A 20335-nucleotide genomic window follows, 5' to 3' on the forward strand; every position below is an offset into this window, starting at 1 on the left:
ATTGGTGTAGTTTCCCCCTGTACTCCTTGAAATGTTAATTTATTTTTGCTATGTTGACTATGTTATGTTGTAGGGCTACATCCTATGATGTTAGTTGTTTGGTCTGTTCCACACACATGCGTTTACATGGCCACATAAGCCACATTTGCCGGGGAAACCTAGGTGTGTTACACCTCTTTCTTATAATGCCTTTAGTGGCATAAGGAAAATGCCGTTCGCATTTACGCGATGTTTCAGAACACTGCTTCCTGCAAAAACCCTGGAATAAACCCTTTTCTCAACCCTTGTGCTGTGTCCTCATTGGCTACCACTCCTTGTGTTCCCGGGCCAAAATGATGCCTTTCTAAATGGTTTATGAATCTGACATAATCCATATATTATTACTAAATATTGCTTTAGATCTTTTTTCCAACTTGATATCTAGTAACTAGTAATAGGCCTAGATTACCTGAGCTAAAGCAATTCTTTTATATTTTTACGGTATTAAATACCATACAGTTTTCTGTCCTGTTTATCACACTATAATGTTTAACCAATGTTTTTTTTTTTTTTTTTTTAAACTCTTTTATTTTTTTAGAAAATGGCAGAAAGTCACACTTGGGGTGTTCCCAGTCAAAAATGACCTGCCCATTAAAATGTATATAAATCTCTCATTATGAATATATTTTCACTAGATATTTCATTAGATATTTTTGTTAACTTGATTTCCAGTACTTTGAACAGGTTTTCTACTTTTTTTTGGAACTTATTGATAGTAGGCTTTCTTGACCTGACCTCATACAAGGTAAAGCCTCTATATATTAGTAAACGTTGTTCTTACACTTTGTGAGAATGTGAAAGTTCCCAAAACACATTGCTATAAAATTTTTCCTTTATTCTTGTGGGGTCAAGAATAGATCAAATGTTGCCTGGGATATCAATGGGTGTGTTTGAATGAGTGAATGTGAAAGTTCCCAAAACACATTGTTATAACATTTTTTCAAATGTTCTTTTGTTCCTATGGAGTCAAGAAAGGTTAAGAAGTTGTTAGGGATGTCAAAGGATGTGTGTGTGTGTTTATGTTGCACATGTACATACAGTATGTGCTCATCTAATGGTTGAACAGTTTCCTGAACAATCATTTTTTTCCTTTTTGTAACCTCATCCATTCATTCCTTATGGCCAGTCATTTCTTACTGGGAACACCACGTGTGTGTGTGTGTGTGTGTGTGTGTGTACACATGTCCAAGCTCACCCCACATGCCCTTTGGATTTCTAGGCAACCTCTGAACCTTAGCTGCATTGGTAAAAATCATACAGAATTTCAGAGCTTGCCTAGGAAACCAAAAGGTGTGTGTGTGAGTGCGTACGCATGTCCGAGGACTTTATGTGTGCAAGTACACATACTCATCAGATGGTTGGACTGGGCCCTGAACACAATATTTTTTTTTTCCAATGGCCGGTCATTTTTGACCGGGAACACAACAGGTGCAACAAAGTGAAATAAAACATAAAATGTAAATAAAATGGTCAATTGTTTTTGTGTTTTCAGATACCATATGTGAACAAAGTCAAGGAATTTTATTCCAATTGGATTAAGTAAAAAAACAAAAAAAACAACAACAACCAGGTCAAAAGGACCAGAACACAATGTAAGGGTTAAGTACATGTAAACAGGTGTGAGTAGTGTCACAGAGATCCAACAGAGGGATCCGGACCCACAAGAGGCTAATTGACTTTTGGCTGCTTTAGAGTTACGAGAGAGAAGAAATACTTTCTCAACGTTCGTTAAAAGCACACTGAGCAGAATTGGAGCAGTACATAAATCTTGTGCAATTCTTGTTCTGCTTTTCTACATCCACTGGGATTTAATTGAAAGCACATTTCTCCAGATCTGCCTTTTGAGATGTCAGTACAGGCAGCTTTTTGTGCTCGAGTTCTTAGGGAACTTAAACTCAGCCTGTGCTAAGCAAATGAATGCTTTATACTCCATTGTACATTTACTAAGAATCTGAGAAGAATTCCTAACATCACTTGTTTTTGGGGCACCAGTTCAGCCTTTTAAGTGCTGAAATAACAGAATGTTAATAAAGTGTAATGTTTTTTTTCCAGCTACTACTTTGCGTCTTATGCGTTTCATTGAAGGATACATTTCTCATCTGTGGCACCTCCTTTCTTGCATTATAAGAAGGCAGACACTGTTCATCTGTTTGAGGGACGAAATTAAAGCAACGTGACCACTGCCTATTCCCGACAGTCCAAATCTGCAGGAAGCCGCTGTCTCTCCTGTCACTTAAAATGCAGCTCTTATTTTAGCCCAGTCTGTGATGTTAGCAATCGCTGCCTATCAGCTTCAATGAGAATCTGGAGGTAAACGTTTCAGCACTGAGCCTTTGCAGTTGAACAGGCGTCCATGCTTTCATCTGGGTTCCATTTTCCACTAATCCCAAAGCTGTACTAGTATGATCCCAGCTGCAAGACTCGCCAAGCTCCCTCGGCCCACATGAAACGGTCTGCAATCCCTCAACGTCACTCGAGCCGCCTGTACCACCTCTTACGTTCGACAAAAGAATACTGGTACCCAATAACAAGCTCTTCATATGTGGTTATACCCAACCCCCACACTTTCATATACAAGATGAGATGTTAATAACAGCCTTGTCATTAGGTGATGGAATTCCTCTCCGCATAATCTATTTTTAAAAAGAGATTAAGAGATTCAAAGAGGACATTTGACAAAGTATTTCAGACCTTGGAGAGTCTGTTCTTACCGTATACTACTAACTTTGGTTTTGAGCAAATTTACATTTACAGAAATAAGCCAAAATTTGAGTACCCAGACATTTACCCAGGTTCCACATAGAAGGTGAACACTTGCGTTGACTGTCGGAATGAAAAATTTGTCTTGTTTTCAAGCTTATTTACTTTTACAAAACGCAAAGTCTCAGCATACACTGAACCGCACTGGAGCCTGCCCAATTAGAGCAGAGCATTTTGGCTGAGCTTGCATACACCACACCCCTGTGTTCTTCTTTATTCATCTTACCACTTATATGTCACAGTGGTACTTTAATTATTTCCCCCCTCTGCTTTAGTGTCTGTCAGGCCCCTCAAAGAAATTTCCATTGGCATATAAAGTTCGTTTTTTTATTAGTGGGATGGTTGACTGATGTTGTGCGAAGGACGGCTGTGTCCATGGTGACAGACCGTGGCGGACGCTGCTAGAGAGCTGGTTAACCACTGCTCTGTATTTGTGGGCACCTGCAGCAGCTGCTATATTGGAGGGTGAAGTGCGCTCACAGCCATGCTGTAGGCTATCAGTGACATAGAATCTACCCTTACAGGCCTCATTTTTTGGGGCCTTTGAGTTTTTAATCAAACTGCAACCTCTTTTATTTGCAGGAAGTGTTATTACTACAGTTATAAAGGAAAATTAAGTTTAAATGAAGACCTCACACAAAAAATGGAAACTTCAAACAGACAAAAAAAGTGTTTTTTATTTTTATTTTTATTCAGTAGTCTGTCAGAATGTTTACATGCACTTTTTCAAAAGTTTGATTCCTGTCGGACTACAAAAATGTGTCTTTTTAAAATGTAATTTAAATGCTTTAGTCTTCTGAAATCAGATTTTTCAAAGTCAGCCTAACAGACCTAGATTATGCAATCCAGTGTGTATACACGTTAATCTGACCACAGCTGGCCTCTGCGAGGTGATGCATGATGTGCATTACAGGCACTTCCTCAGCTGACATTCTTCCTTCAAATATTTGATTACTCATTGTATCATGTATACTTGGAGTCTTAGGAATCTAAACATCCAATCCAAATCTTCACTTAATATTGCAGCAAGGTAGAATGTTGAAGAAAAAACAATGTTATTGTAGCCATTATGCCTCTTTTACACTGCACACCAAAGCTGGGTAGAAGCAGAGCGATTGTGTGTTTTTTTTTTTTTTTTTCTTTCAGCGCTCATGTTAACAAATGAGTGCATTACAATGGGAGTTTCGGCGGCACTGAGTCTATTTTTGCATACGCTGCTCACGTTGAATTAAAGTGACTGTTGATTGGCTTCATAAAGATGAGTTGACATGAGAAAGTAGATATTGCACAGAATAAGCATATGTTTGTAGTCTTGTGTGTTTTTGTATTAATTACTGCTCGTAGGAAAACAAAATATAATAACAAAAAATTTAAATGACAGAGAGAGTCGCGTGGCGCCATGCGGGGTTCGGAAGTGTGAACTGCGAGCGCTGCACACTTTGCTAGTTTTTCAATCTTTTTGTGTTATAAACCAGTAAGATTTGATACACTCTGTTGCATAACTGTCCTATGAAGACAATATGTCAAAGAATTCAAAATCCTTGGGCTCTGGAGATATTAAAAGACACTTACGTGCTCAAGCTGATACCCCTGACAAGGCCGCACACCAGGGACTCAGTTTGGACGGTGCGGTGGGAGAAATTCAACGTCAACTGTCCAGCATGTCGGTGATGCTGACGAAGGTCGTGGCAGATTTGGAGGATCTTAATACGTCTAATACGTCTATCAATCATTTCCAGGGAGACGAAATTCTCTGAGTTGGTTACAAGAATCGGGGACGTCGAGAAACGGATTGATTATCTGTAGTCATCGGAGAGGGATTTAGCTGCTAACCCGCTAGCAACCAAAGTAGATTTAGAACGCGTTTGGGAAAAGTTGGAAGACCTTGAGAATCATAATCAGCAAAACAATGTACGAATTGTTGGAATTCCTGAGCATGAGGAAGGCCGAAATATGGTGAAATTCCTAGACAAGCTCTTTCCGACATAACAGGCTATAAGTTGGAAATTGAGCGAGCTCAGAGATCTGCAGAAATTTCTGGGATCATCCGATGAAGATCTCATGTTGTGTGGGGCGAGGAGTGAAGGAGGGCTTTCTTGGAGGAACCGCAGCATTTTGCATATTCGACGGGAGTGAAACGTAATCGATTCAAGGAGTGCAAGAAACTCTTGCATCGGTGGGAGGTCGCTTTTGCACTGATGTTTCCGGCTAAATTGGGAGTGGATACTAAGGATGGCCATAAAATATTTACATGCCCACAGCAAGCATTGTCCTTCATATAGACAATGGGGTGAGTAAGCCATTTGGTGATATTCATGTTGCATCCAAATGAGCTTGACTCATTGAACATACACTGGATTGTCTGAGGAAGCTGGGCACCTTTTTGTTGCTTTTTGTGTTGGTTCCGCCTAGCGGCTGGAGTTTGTTTTGTGGAATATTACTCCTTCAAGAAACTCTTACATCAACGGAAGGTCGATTTTTTGCACTGATGTTCCCGGCCAAATTGAGAATAGATACTAAGGATGGCCGCAAAATATTTACATGCCCACAACAAGCGATGTCTTTCATAAAATCAATGGACTGAGGAAGTCATGGTGTGTTTCTAATGTTGCTCCCAAGTGAACTTGAGTCACTGAACATTCACTTGACCGTACGAGGAAACGGGGCGCCTGTTTTGTTTCTTTTTGTGCTGCTTCCGCCTAGTGGCCGGAGTTTGTTTTGTGGAATAACACTCTTTCGGGACAGTTATGGATGAATCTGCACGTGCCTTGTGTTTATGCCTCCTATTGGCTGGATTTTGTTTTGTGGATTTTCTTCTGTTATGTAATTCTGTCTCACAAGGTTTGTGTGGGAACACCGGACTTGAGCAGTCCGATGGCAAAGTTGTCGCGGGGGCTCTCGTAGGCGTACATGGACTGTTTGAGTTTAGAGAGATGGACGCCGGTTGGCGCTGTCATACGTGGAGTTAATGCGCATGTTTTTCTTTTTTCTGTTTGTTTGGTTCAGGGGGAAGTTCGGGTTGACTGTTGCACTCATGTTGGACTGTGGTCTTTATAATTGTATTTATTTATTTATTTTATTTACACAGTCTATTTTTTTCTCATATGTCAAAATGTCGAATGTTAATATGAATGGATTCTCTCTCTCCACGTGGAATGTGAATGGATTGGGGCACCCCATAAAAAGAAGGAAGGTTATTTCTTTTCTTAAATGTACGAAATATGATATTGTGTTTCTTCAAGAAATGCATCTTTCCCTGTAGGAAGCTGAAAAATTTGGGAAGATATGGGGTGGACATGCTTTCTTCAGTGCTGGCTCAAGTAAGAGCAGGGGGGTCATTACATTGATAAGTAAACATCTACAATTAAAATGTCTCAAACAGATTAAAGATAAATTAGGAAGTCATTATTGTTTTAGCAGAAATTCAGGGGAAATGGTTGATTTTGGCTAATATTTACGCACCCAACACTGATGATCAGGGCTTTTTTATAGATCTTGAAGGGATGTTGCAAGCCGTAGGCACCCCTCATGATATAATATTGGTAGGAGACTTTAATCTTTTGATTGATTCAGTCCTTGGTACTCAAACCCATCTGGTAGGGACTATAAATGTTTTTCATCAGTCCATAAGATATATATATATATATATAATTCTCTCATTTCATCTATTGTTGATTGTTCAAATGAAACATCTTAGTCTCAGATCACGCCCTGGTGAGTTTAGAGGTGAGAAATAGAAATCATATAGTTGGTGCTTTAATGTATCCCTTTCGCAAAATACTGATTTCCAACAAATGTTAAAAGCTGAAATCAATGTTTATGTGGAGACCCGCTGGTCCTCAATATCCTCTGTGGGCGTGGCTTGGGAGGCACTTAAGGCGGTTCTTAGGGGACGGATCATGCAGTATGCCTCATTCACCAAAAAATCCAAAGCACGAGAACTCGTGGAGTTGGAAGGGAATATTAAAAGTGCAGAGGCAGAGCTGAAGCGCCGAATGTTGTCTGATGGCCTCAGAGAATTGACCCGATTGAAATACAGATATAATACTATTTTGTCGCGAAAGGTGGAGTTTTGATTATTCAGGGCAAGACAGTCATACTTTGAGTCAGGGGACAAAGCAGGGAAGTTTTTAGCTAGATATATAAAGCAGAGAGAGTCTTTTTCTACCATTCCCTCAGTGAAATCTGCTGGTGGTGATATTTTTACCTAGGCCACTGATGTTAATAATGCTTTTAAATAATTCTATCTTGATCTTTATAGTTCCACGTCTTCATCTACTGATGAAGATATTAGAAACTTTGTGGAACCATTAGAACTCCCTAAACTGACAACTGAGCTAAAAAGATACTGATTCTGAGATAACCTTGGAGGAGCTTGGCCAGGTAATTAAGGCCTTGCCTACAGGCAAGGCTCCGGTGCCAGATGGTTTTGCCGCTGAATTTTTTAGATCTTATGCTACAGAACTGGCTCCACTTTTGTTAGAAGTTTATATGGAATCATTAAAGAATGGAAAGCTTCCACCAACCATGACACAAGCCCGGATCAGTCTGATTCTTAAAAAAGACAAAATCCAAGCGAGTGTAAGGGTTATCGTCCAATTTTCCTGATCCAGCTAGACATTAAAATATTGTCAAAGATTTTGGCTAACCGATTAAGTTATGGCATCCCTTATACATAGATCAGGTGGGGTTTATTCTGCACCTCAGCTCTTTTGATAACATTAAGGGTTTCATCAATATTATGTGGTCAGTGGCGAATGATCAGAATCCGTTCGTGGCCATCTCACTTGAGCCGAAAAGGCATTTGATATGGTAGAATGGGATTATATTTTTAAGATTTTGGAATACTTTTATTGGATAGATTAAGTTATTTTATAGACACATGGTAGCGGCTGTACAAACAAATGGATTAATTTCAGATTATGTTACTCTGGATAGGGGCACCCTGCAGGGTTACCCTCTTTCCTCATTATTGTTCTGTCTTGCCCTGGAACCATTAGCAGCCGCAATAAGAAGGGAAGGTGATTTTCCAGGGGTGGTGGTGGGAGGTGTGGCACATAAGATTTTGCTTTACACAGATGATATTTTATTATTCGTCTCCGACCCCACTAGATCTATGCCTTGCCTCCATATAATTATTAATTCCTTTTCTAAGTTCTCGGGATACAGAGCCAATTGGTCTAAATCCGAAGCTTTGTCTCTGACAACATACTGCCCAGTAACGGCTTTCCAGCCGGGCGCCTTCCAGTGGCCCAAACAGGGCATTAAGTATTTGGGCATTTTATTCCCAGAAAATTTGTCTGATTTAGTTAGTTAATTTTGACCCCTTAATAAAAAGGTTTTCGAGCGATGTGGGCAGGTGGGCTTCATTACATTTATCTATGATTGGGAAGGTTAATGTTATTAAAATGATTTGTATTCCAAAATTCAACCACCTGCAACAATCTCTCCCTGTTGATATCCCCCTCTCTTAATTTAAGCAATTTGATAACATAGCGAAGTCCTTCATTTGGAATGGTAAGCGTCCTAGATTGCATTTTAATAAGTTACATAGGCCGAATGACAAAGGTGGGCTTAAGATTTTGTTTTATTATTATGCATTTGGTCTCAGACATTTGGCTCATTGGTCGCTTCCACCTGAAAGAGCCCCTCCCTGGTTTTGTATTGACAAAATTTTTGACTATTGACTATTTTACCATTGCAAAGCCTTTCTGTTAAACCAACCGGAGAAGTTAAACTACACTCCGTTATCTCGTATTTGCACTCGGTGTGGACAAAAGTGGCCAGAGTGTTTAATTCAGACATTTATTTAAATGTTGCCTCAAGCATATGGCTGAACCCTAAATTATGTATTAATAAGACCCCTTTCTGCTGGTCAGAGTGGATTGTGAGGGGGGTTACTACACTCAGTGACCTATATGAGAGTGGAGTGTTGAGAACTTTTGAGAATTTGGTTCAACATTTATAGGTATTTACATCTGCGCCACCTGCTCTGTATTGTTTTTGGGAGTAGCACACACCCCCCTAAAGAGGCAGATACTCTGGGAGAGGTGATTACTGCTTTTGGAAAAGGTCATGAGGCATCAGTGTATTACTCCCTGCTAATTCAGAGTCTGGGGGACGGAGCTTCAAATTCTCTCAAGAGATTATGGAAGATTTAAATTTGGTATTGGAGGAGGGAGTGTGGGCTAGGATTTTAAATAACGTCAAGTCTGCATCCAGAGATGCAAGGGTGCGCCTAATGCAATTCAAGATTTTACATCGATTCTATTGGACACCCTCTAGATTGTATAGGCTTGGTCTTAAAGACACACCCACCTGCTGGCGATGCCAATCAGAAGTTGGAGACACTACCCATGTCTTTTGGGGGGGTGTTAAGATCCAAAAAATTAAATTGTTAAAGGTTCAGAGTTGTTTGTGTTGTCATTTTGGGCACTCAAATTTTACTTTGCCCCCGACTTTGTATTTTGGGCGATGGGGTGGTCATACAGTACTGTGCAAAAGTTTTAGGCACTTGTGAAAAATGTTGCATAGTGTGTATGTCTCCAAAAATAATGACATAAATAGTTTATTTATCACTTAATGTCATACAGAGTCTAGTAAACATAAAGCTAAATCAATATTCAGTGTGACCACCTTTGCCTTTAAAACAGCACCAATTCTCCTAGGTACACCTGGACACAGTTTTTGTTGGTTGATGGCAGATAGGATGTTCCAAGCTTCTTAGAGAATTTGCCACAGTTCTTCTATATATTTAGGCTGTCTCAATTGCTTCTGTCACTTTATGTAATATCAGACTGACACGATGTTCAGTGGGGGGCTTTGTGGGGGCCATGACATCTGTTACAGGCCTCCCTGTTCTTCTGTTCTAATCTTTTATATTTGCAAAAGTAATGTTTGTGAGTCTAACATTTATATTTCCTATTGACACACTAAAGCTGAAGATATAAATAACCATCTTAAGACAAAAGCTTTTGTGAAACAAAACATCAGTGTTAGGTGCTTTTGTGCCTAAGTGTTTTGCACAGTACTGTAAATTTGGGGGATAAACATATAAATAATTGGGTTCTTACCAGTATCATGATTGGCAGACAAATTATTTTAAGGGGTTGGAAGTCGGACGGAGCGCCATCATTTCCGGAGTGATGTGCGGAGATGGGGAGGGTTGCAGCTTTCGAGGAGGTGGCAAATAGAAGGCTGGGGTTTGGGGACTTGTCAGGAAATTAGGTAATTATTTAGTGTTTTTGGTGGACTCGTGGGGAGGGGATGGGGAGAGAGAAGTTTAGTTTTATTATGTATGTTTATTTTATATATATATATATATATAAAAAAAATGTTGTGTGTATTAAATGTGACCACAGGGGTGTTCGTTGGGGGTTAGGGTGGGGTTGGTGATTGGGGAGGGATATTAGTGGGGTTTAATTGTTAAATGTTGATTCGATGTGTATGTGTTGTGTTTTTCTCTGTTGTGTACTTTTGAATCAATACAAAATATTAATTACAAAAAAAATTAAATGACAAGAAATAAATGCATTTTAAATATATAGCTTAATCAGACATACAGTTTAATCTAAAACTAGAGTACACTACATATAGGCTTAAACAAAATAAACTGCCTGTTATATACTATTATTATAAAGAGCAGGTCTAAAGGGTTAAAAGCAGTACCCATATACACAGCGAGTACTAACAGTTAGACAAATGCATGCGACTCCACGTGTGGTCAGTAAATTTAGAACTTACCTCAGTCTTGTATTGACGATGGATGACACAAGACTCACTATGGAGAAACAAAGTGCGCTAATTACCCTCAACTTACTTTTTATTAGGATTAATTAACAAAGAAAAAAGCATGGAAAGCATTTACCTCTACCTGTAGAGTTAACACATATTCTTGGAAGTGCATCCTTTTTGTGTGAGAACTCAACACTTAAAAAGATTTGTCTGGTGTTTTGAACAAAGATATATCTGTATTCAATGGTTGTGCATAATTACAGTACTTATTTCTGACAATATTATTAAGCTATATTAAAAAGAGTGATCGATCAAACCATCCTCTGTTGTGCAAAACAACATTCAAAGACTCATCATCCTCCCCTTTCCATTAAATGATGTTTGAAATGAGCAGAGCTTGTTGTGTTGGCTGTCACTGCATGGAATAATTCTACAAGACAACATTAGATTACACCATCATCCTGTAAATAAGACTTAATCACAATCAAGTTGGTTATATTTATCAACAGCTCACTCGTGAAAGCCATTTAAACTTTATTTTCTGTATAGATTGAGCGGTTTCTGCAGCAGAAAATGCTGCCAGTGTAGAAGCACAGGCGTTGTTTGCTGCGAAAGTTGTCGTGACGCACCGCTTCGGCTCGGCTCACGTACTGCTTCGGCATGTGATGTAAAACAGGAGTTAGTGCTAAGTGCAGTATATTGCAGGCTCCAAAGCTTCTCAAAGCTTCTAAAATAGTCTTTAATGCTGTTGTTGCAGTAAGCTGTTCATTCTTTCTTGCTTCTTTTTGTGTCTCTTCTCCACTGATGAAGTCAAAGGGACCATGAAATGGCAAAGAAAGTGTGTGTGTACTCAGCCTGCGTTCAGTCCTTATCCTTCAAGCCAATAAACAGCAGTCTTCATGACCGCATCAGAGGCCCTTTAAGTGTTCGCAATATTTACTTTACAGCGTCACTTGATCTGGGCTCCAGTCTGTGCATCTTTGGGAGTTTACAAGCTGTTTTAAAGTGGGCCAGGAAGATGAGCCAAGCCCCACACTGGCAGGAGACAGCCACTGACGCCGATAGCGTTCCAGCACCCGTACTTCACCCTGGTCCTACCAGGACTCATCTGCACCCCTGCTGCACTAGAGTTCACAAGAGTGCAATCATAAAATTCCACTCTCGACAAAACAGCTCATGATAAATAGCAACATGAAAAATGCAAGTCCAAATTTGAATCGGAATTGTCCATATTAACGGGTGTATCACTTTACATTAAGACTTTGTTTTAAACTTGCTTTGTTGGTGGTCTAGTGCATTAACAGTGACCACAAACAAATTGTATATATACCCAAAGACTGTAGACATACAGAATAACATATGGAATAAAGTAGAAATTTATGTAAAACAGATAAGCATATGAAAAAAGATATCCAGTAATAGACTTAAGAATATACTGTGTTTATCTAATTGCTATATGTAATATTTTTACTGTACTAAATCATAAAATTGCCATAATATGTCATTAGAGAGTTAGGAAACATGCTAAGTTGAAATACTGGCTTCTCCAATAACAATGCTACAGCCAGTATATTCTACTTTGAACTTTCCATTCAAGACCGGAATTTCTGTTTATGATTTGGCCTGTGTGATCCCACCCACTGCCCACTCACCAACAGTATTTCGACACCGCCGGGTTGCCAGATTTGAACAAGTTTGCAGGCAAACAACACTGCGTGCTGCAGACATGGAAGCCAGCAAACGAACTGGATCTGAGATAACAGATTCCACCCGACCTAAAAAACCTCGCCATCCGTCTAAAAACCACCATGACCAGAGGCGTAGTAAAACAAGGATAAATACTGGAGATGCCTTTGGAAGATGGAGACAGCTTAAAGCCCAGAAATCCTTTAAAACGGATGCTGAGTTGGCTAATTTGAGTGTCAGCATTCTGACAACCCGCATGAACTTCGAGTCTGGGGTGGGGCAGACAACTCTCCAATATTTTGAATTTAGACTGCAGTACCCATTTCAAACGCTTGTTGTCAATCTTACATATAGCACCTTTAACTATATGACAGCTCATGGCCTAAGTATAGAAAGAAGTAGGTCAGCATATTATGGAATGACGGGGAAGGCCTGGGAAATGTGGCATCTCTACTCTGGAGTCATGTGGAAACAGATCATCCGTAACAGGCAACTAATATTGTTGATGTCTTGATTAGATTAACCCTAGTCAATTGGTGTGGACTACAACTGCTTCTGTGATTTTATGTTAATCACAGTTGCTGGAGAGAAATGTTTCACTGTCTTATTAGGTGCTCAGTTTCTATCCTTTTTTCACAAGAAGGGGAAAAATACGAAGAAATATTAAGAGTCATTGATGTTTTGATCTAGCTTTGGTGGATAACAGATGTTTGCATTTTATTTGGAGAACAACACCAGGAAGTTTAATATTCTAATCGAATTCAGATACATAGCAGTTAACAGGAAAAGGATGGAAGGATTCCATGGAGTGACAAAGAGCCTAAAGCAAGGAAGTATTTCATTTAGCCAATGCAAACACTGCTCTTAATATCTTAGTGTATTTGTTTCTCCACGTTGTGTACTTTTCTCCAAAAATCACTGCCAGGTTTCACTCAGGTCAGCTAAGGAAAACATTCTTTCTTAATCCGTCCTCTTTTAAAAATTTAGACTACCACAAGGAATGTAGCACCTTTACACACAAAGCCTTTAGTGGATTAACTGTGTTTTAGATGACTTTAATGGCAGAGATGCTTTCAGGATAGCTCTATATCCATCTCATAATATTTCTTTAGATTATGGGGAGTAAAATCTTTGCTTGGCTTGCAAGCTAATAGATGCTTATTGTACTTGCATATTGCCTAAGTTTGAAGTGGAAAGTTTAGGTAAATGCTTTGGCTCACTGAAAGGTCATGGCATGCTGCACCAGCTGTTTGTTAACTCTGTCCTAACCTTTGTTGTTTGTAAGCTTCACGTTCCATGCCACTTTTAATTGCCTGCTCACCACTGCTGGTTATTAGCATTCTCAGAAATCTTTACATTTTATAGGCTCTGCTAGTTTCCAAATGTGTTTCCAAATAAAGCCATGTTTTGGCTGGGGGTGGAGATTATCAGTCTGCCCATTAAGTCATTAAATAGGTTAAAGTCATTGAAAGTGCTTACATTTATTTTTGAAGAGAGGGAAGTTACATTGAGTTGGCTGGTGAATTGGTTGTGTGTTTTCCCAACAGAAATGGTCAAGTGTGAACAGCCCGCTCTTCCTTCCCCTCATACCACCACGGACACCTGGGTTCACGGCTGTGGTTTTGACCTGCGATCGAATCGAAAGCCTCTTTAGGGTCATCACTGAGATCTCCAAGGTTCCCAGTTTGGCCAAGCTACTGGTGGTGTAGAACAACCAGAACAAGAGCCCTCCTGAAGGTCAGTAACACATTTTAGTGTGAACACTTGAGAATTATAATGATTATATTGATCTCCAGGTTTGAAAAAGTCATGGAAATTACAGGAATAGTTCAATGAAAAACAAAATGTTCTATCATGTCTTTGTATCTAAGGCTTCAGAAAACTTATATGACCCACGAGTCTCATGGACTACTTTTGTGGTATTTTTGAGTCCTTTTGTAAGCTTTCATTCACTTTTGTAAGCTTTTCAGAAATCAACTGCTATTGTTTTAAAATTTGACTGTGATATTCATTAAAAGGGATAGTTCACCCAAAAATAAAAATTCTCCCATCATTTACACCCTCATGCCATCCCAGATGTGTATGACTTTCTTTCTTCTGCAGAACACAAACAAAGATTTTTAGAAGAACATCTCAGCTCTGAAGGGTCATACAATGCAAGTGAATGGTGACCAGAACTCGGGTCCAAAAAGCACATAAAGGCAGCATAAAAGTAATCCAGACGACTCCAGTGGTTTAATCTGTGTCTTCAGAAGCAATATGATAGGTGTGGGTGAGAAACAGATCAATATATAAGTTATTTTATACTATAAGTCTTCACCTTTGGCCAGTTCCAACCAGTAGGTTGCAGAATGTGAAATTTAAAGTCAATTCTATACCAGAATGTGGATGTGAAAGTGTAAATTTACAGTAAAAAAGGACTTAAATGTTGATGTTTCTCACACTTATCACATCATCACATTGCTTATCATATCACATCTGAAGACAGATTTAACTACTGGAGTCTTATAGATTAGTTTTATGCTGCCTTTATGTCCTTCAAAGTTTTGGTCACCATTCACTTGCATTGTATGGACCTACAGAGCTGAGATGTGGCATGAGGGTGAGTAAATGATGAGAGCGTTTTCATTTTTGAGTGAACTATACCTTTAAAACATGGAAAAGTTCAAGGAAATTTGTATAGTGCATTAAAATGTTTCTAGTTGTGAAATTCATTGGTCAAATGGGGTGGAAACAAGGAAATACATTCAGGTTAAATTAAGTTAATGGTTGCCATCAGCATTCAGGATAACAAAATGCATTTCATTTGAAAGTGATTGACTAAATGCACCTTCTGATGCACCAAATTAATGAAAATGTGATACCAATGTGAGATGCAGTTGTGCAGCTTTCAGAAAAGACATAAAACCCCTGATATGGAACAGATGAATGATAAGCCAGTGAGTAGCCAAACTCTTGTTCCTTTAGAATGGATAATTGAAAGCATGACATGCTTGGGTCTGGGGCCAAACCTCCCTGGTTTATCTTCAAATATATAGTGAGAAACCAAGTGTTAGGCACATTAGCTGGCAAATGGCTTGACATTAAATATTATTCGCTTTTCATATTAGCTTGTTGCTGTCCATGAGCTATTGATGTCTAGAGGTCCCATTGCTCAAGACTAGACAATTTAAGAGTATTTTAATTCATTATGATTTATGGTGTGTTTCACCAGACGTCCACCCTAAATTTTATTATGAAACCAAAAAGATTGTTTCTCTAACGGCCTCCCTTTCCTAGAGCTGTGGTCAAATTTATGGCCCATTAGAGATGTGTCAAAGTAAGCTGATATTAGTAGTTATTTATTGTGGCTCTGCCTCTAATTATTCTGCTTAACAAGGCGATTAGGTATGCGTCTGTTTATGGAGTCTTCGGAGAATGGAAAAAAAGAGCAATTGGGAATTAAATATATCCTCTCCATAGATTATAGTCATGCCATTATGAAGGGAAATACTTTGAAGTGGACTAATGGCTCACTGTTTCCTTTGATTAGAGGCGTCACTGATGCCAGGCTCAGGCTTTGTGACCCATTAGAACTAATAAGGTCTGTTCACGGGTCAACCTGGAGCTCAGACCTTGATGAAGATGGATTTCCTCCACACCCTTTTCCATTGCTGATTGTGTTTGTTTATTTCCAGCAGCCGTAGCTGCCCAAGTCTTGACTGTTTGTCATTTTAATGACATTCTGGCAAACACTGACAATAGGATTGTGTCTTGGGAGTTTCTCAATTAGTTGAATATGTCTCGGAGGGGAGAGCTTTTATATGGTTGTGTCACAGGGGATATTGTTTGCTAAAGCTCTTTTAAAATGATTGTATATGAAGTACAGCCCAAACTTATTTTGGCAATTTTCTGTACAGTGCAAGGAAGTGATTACAGGCATTGTGGTGCAAAAGTTGTTTGCTGTATTCAAGATTCTTGTTGGTCCTTATGGCACTGTAGCAAGAGATTTTTGATGTGTGGACATATAAATTTGTGTACTGTGTGGCGCTCTGGATTACGTGAGTTAGTGTGTTTAGTGTGTTAAACTGTTACTCATCTTTGTCCTTACTCCATCTTGTCTGTGTTTGTTTTTGTCTTTGCTAAACCCTCTGTGTCCGGCTTGGAGGTGGCGACAGGACCAATTTGCTTGCTTGAGAAGATCTGGCTCTTCTTTCAGTCTTTGTCCGGTGCCACAGAGTCTTTCTGGCAGTTAGGAAATACTTATTATTTTTTTCTTCGTAGTTTGTTGTGATCTCGTGGAACACACAGGCTAGGCAGAACTGTCGGCCCAACAAGACTCAATCAGAGATGAGCTCATTCCAGATCTCCTGAGATTTCCCTGGTCTCTAAACTGGGCTTTGGGATAGAGTAATAATTGCAGACTCTTCCTCAGTCTGAGGGTCTCTGTGTTTGTGTTCCAGTATACTCTCTCTCTCATCAGTTTTATTAGGTGACACTGTGTGTGCCATCTGTCTTCTGTGTGCTCTGAACTCCTCCCAAGCTCTTACACAACTGAAAATAAAGAGCTTTGTCTCTTTTGCCCTGAGAAGAATTAAGTGTGGTCAGACTCATATGTGCTTTTACTCACTGATGTGTTTAAACGTATCCACACACTTTCTCTTTTCTACAGTTGCTGCCATCTCTCAAAGTATTTCATCCTCTCCAAAAGAACACAGTCAGTGTATTATTATTATTAGCTTTCATACTCTCCTTCTTTCTACAACAGAGTCACTGTGGCCCAAAGTGGCCCAAAGTGGCAGTACCTCTTAAAGTGGTCCGCACCAAAGAAAACAAGCTCAGCAATCGCTTCTTTCCATTTGATGAGATCGAGACAGAAGCTGTGCTGGCCATCGATGATAGCATTATCATGTTGACCTCGGATGAGCTGCAGTTTGGATATGAGGTAAAATTTAAATTGACACATCTTGTGGAAGAAATCTCGATTTGCACACTGTGCTCATTATGGTGTAGTACACTTGTAAGCATGAAGTAAGTCAGTATGCTGGTATTCGGTCAAATCAAATAGGTCTTGCCGTTTTGTTTTCTCTGAAAAGGCAGGCAAGGCAGTGCCTCCTCAAAAAAATAACTGGCAGGACAGAAATAAAGCAAAATAAATTCATAGACGACATTAGATTTTGCCGATATGATAACTAAGGTGGTGGAAATAGCTGATAACTGATTCATTGGCTGATAACTTCTAAAATCGATTTATTGAATGTTAAAACCTTGTTGATTTTTGACCCGTCAGTCAAAATCAACATGAACTCAACAATCAATAAACTCCATATAAATAAACATTCAATAATGTCTTGCTTCATATGTGTCTTTTACAACATCCTGTCTTAATAGCCATGCATTAGTCCATAAACAGTGACGTGACGGAGTCTGTTACAATGCTCTACATGTAAGTAATTAACAAATTAAGATTTCTATAGCCTATACATTCACCAGATGAAAGATTTTGTATATATACATATACAGTATATATTTTGTATATAAACAGGTTATTAATTAAAAAATTAAAAGTTATTAAGTGGAAGATGTGACGTATGTGCTGAAGTGTATGTGTGTCCTGCGCCGCCCATGGGGAAAAATCTATCAGCGAAGTGTCATAGTTGATTTTTGACGATAACAATTAACGTTTCGAATAACATTAACTGATTTTGCTGATTATTGGCAAAACCGATTAATCAGTCAACCTCTAAAACAAATTTTATGAAATTTTAGATCAAATACAATGTAAACTACTTATTTTTCAAGAGTAACACTGTCTAACCACAATACCAGTGGTTAAAGTTTTAGAGGGTGGCACTGTCTCTTACCAAAGCCAATCTTCTAATGTAGCAAAAGAGTGGTGGGTAATATTAGCCCCATTCTTTTTTTGCCATGTACTGTGATTTTGGATGCACTTATTAATTTACTTAGGAAAGCCAACCCTTGTAGATTCACCATTGTTTTCCTTATGTAATATGTATATATGAGACTGGATGAGCATCTTGAAATCACCTTGCCCCCAAGAATGTTTTTTTTTTTTTTTTTTTTTTCCAAGCAGAATAACTGCAGTAATATGTTCTAACATTACTTATCTTTAAATACAGGTAGATGCTTTTTACCCAACTGACTAGAGTACACTATTTTCAGAGGCTTTCCCTGGAGCAACCTGGGGTTAATTGTGTTCCTCACAGGCACTATGGTGATGGAGAAAAATTGTGATTCTTGGACCATCCACTATTGACCAAATCTATGTTCTGCATCTCAAAGCATTCTTTGCAGCTGTAGTCTCTATTTTTATTTAGGCTTTTTCTGTTTAGGTGTTTGATTTGTAAAGGATGATGACAGGACAAGTAATGCACTTCATAGCTACAGGCTTGTCTTCAGCTCACCTGCAGGCATTTATATACTATTGAGAGAATGGAGTGTAATTTATGGGTAATTATATGAAATGGAAGACAGCTTTAGAAATGGCTGCCTGGCTGAAAAACTAGCTGCTTATGCCATTCAAGGATTTCTACATCACATACTGTAGGCCTACCTATCATCTTTGGAATTAACGAACTGTTAGACCTAAAGTTTATTGATTAACCCCTGATATCCAGGGTTTACCTTCCTGAAGGCAGTATTATCTAAAACCACCCTAATTGTGGAAAAGTTGACTGATCCAGTATGTTTTTGAAGATTGTGACAGGCTTTATTGGATTTCTCAGAGGTCTTCTGTGTCACTGTTTGTAGGTATGGCGTGAGTACCCTGACAGGCTGGTTGGATATCCTGGGAGGCTCCACTTGTGGGACCACGAGATGGGCAAGTGGAAATATGAATCTGAATGGACCAATGAAGTGTCAATGGTGCTGACTGGAGCTGCATTCTACCATAAGGTACAGTAGTGTGCAGAACTGTGGCATGGTCCGTAAACTCTTTAACTTTAAGACCGCAGTTGCTTTCTGCCAAAATAATACAACATGCGTGCTCATTTTCTCAGTGTCCTGGTCCTTCCTCTGTGGTGTGGTCCAGTGGTTCAGAGGTTATCTCACTTGTAATTCAAAATCCTTGCTGATTTCCATCCCTGTCTTCCAGAAAGTCACTAATTTGTACAGGGATTAAATTCTCAAACATAGCTGGTTATGTTTATAGGTTGAATGTTTTCACTTAAGTTTATTTTTCTTCCTTTCCAGTACTTCAACTATCTCTACACATATAAGATGCCGGGAGACATCAAGAACTGGGTGGATGCTCATATGAACTGTGAGGATATTGCTATGAATTTCCTTGTGGCCAACATCACTGGCAAAGCCCCAATAAAGGTAACACGACCTCAGAAACTGTGACCGATAGTGGCTGTTTGTTTTGATTCTACTTTGAACTACTTTGGAGGGAATTTTCCAAAGACAATATGACAGAAAACAAGAGTTACCTTACTTGTTTGAATTAAGAATTTAATATGCTATATAGACATATTATAACATTCTCAATTCAAAGCTCCTTTCCCAGCCTACCCAGATCATTTAGGGAAACTAAGCTTAAAAAATGGGTCATTCAGAAATCTTCACAAGACCTCCCCCATTTGCATAGTTATTAAGCAGTTTAGTATGCCCTGATGAATGGGACAGATACCTAACATGCAAGGAGGTTAGCCAATCACAATCATGTGCGTTCTTAACAGATAAATTAATCAAGTGCTCTGGGGGTGGTAGTATCGGGCAAGTTCTGTTTACCATTTTTGTTCTATGTAGACAAGTGTCATGTGGATGTCTTTGGCCATGGCATCAATTCTAGCTGTTTTTCATTGACTTTCAACAAGGGCCCCTTTAAGGTCTGTTGAATCAGTCATATTGTGAGAAGCATTTGCTTACAGAGTGTTACAACTTCCGGAATGTACGGTTCCTTAAATAATGTGGCCGTACTGACAGGGTGCCCTAGTGCTCTGTCTCTGATCAGCTCTCGCCCTTCTCCCCTGGCCTCTACAGTCTGTAGTCTGCAGTTACTTCGTCTAGGTGCTGTGCAGCCTGTAAAGCCCTGGCCTTAACCTCTGTTATCTGGGTGTCACTGTCTGCCTCTCTCCTTTGCGCTCTGTTTTCCTAAGCTCACAGGGGCACGTTC

At 39.3% G+C, this 20335-nt stretch overlaps 1 pseudogene; it reads left to right on the forward strand.

The window, feature by feature from the left end:
* Positions 1-20335, forward strand: part of LOC127442786 (exostosin-2-like) — a 46455-nt pseudogene that overhangs the window by 20023 nt on the left and 6097 nt on the right.

The sequence above is a fragment of the Myxocyprinus asiaticus genome, chromosome 1, assembly GCF_019703515.2.
Source record: "Myxocyprinus asiaticus isolate MX2 ecotype Aquarium Trade chromosome 1, UBuf_Myxa_2, whole genome shotgun sequence".
NCBI lineage: Eukaryota > Metazoa > Chordata > Actinopteri > Cypriniformes > Catostomidae > Myxocyprinus > Myxocyprinus asiaticus.